This window comes from Corvus brachyrhynchos, unplaced genomic scaffold (genome assembly GCF_000691975.1).
Source record: "Corvus brachyrhynchos isolate BGI_N302 unplaced genomic scaffold, ASM69197v1 scaffold12, whole genome shotgun sequence".
Classification (NCBI taxonomy): domain Eukaryota; kingdom Metazoa; phylum Chordata; class Aves; order Passeriformes; family Corvidae; genus Corvus; species Corvus brachyrhynchos.
The window spans coordinates 7,213,376-7,213,697 of NW_008237885.1; positions in this window are offsets into that span (position 1 = coordinate 7,213,376).

A 322-nucleotide genomic window follows, 5' to 3' on the forward strand; every position below is an offset into this window, starting at 1 on the left:
TTCTCCCCCTCCTCCTCCTCCCGTCCTTCTCCCCTCCCCCTCCTCCTCCTCCTCCTCTTCTTCCTCCTCCTCCTCCTCCTTCTCTTCCTCCTCTTTCTCCTCCTCCTCCTCCGCCTCCTCAGAGCGGTTTGAAAAGGCAGGGGAAACGCGGGTTTCCACATGCACCACCAGAGGTGCAACTGGTTCTTCGCTCGTAGTCATCTGAAACCCGTCCAAATGATGCAGAAACTTTTGTATGCTTAGCTCCTGTCTTTAAGGCCAGGCACCGATTTTTCCGCTGTGTAATCTCTTTTGTCAGAAGGGTGGGAGCTGGAAAAGGGCA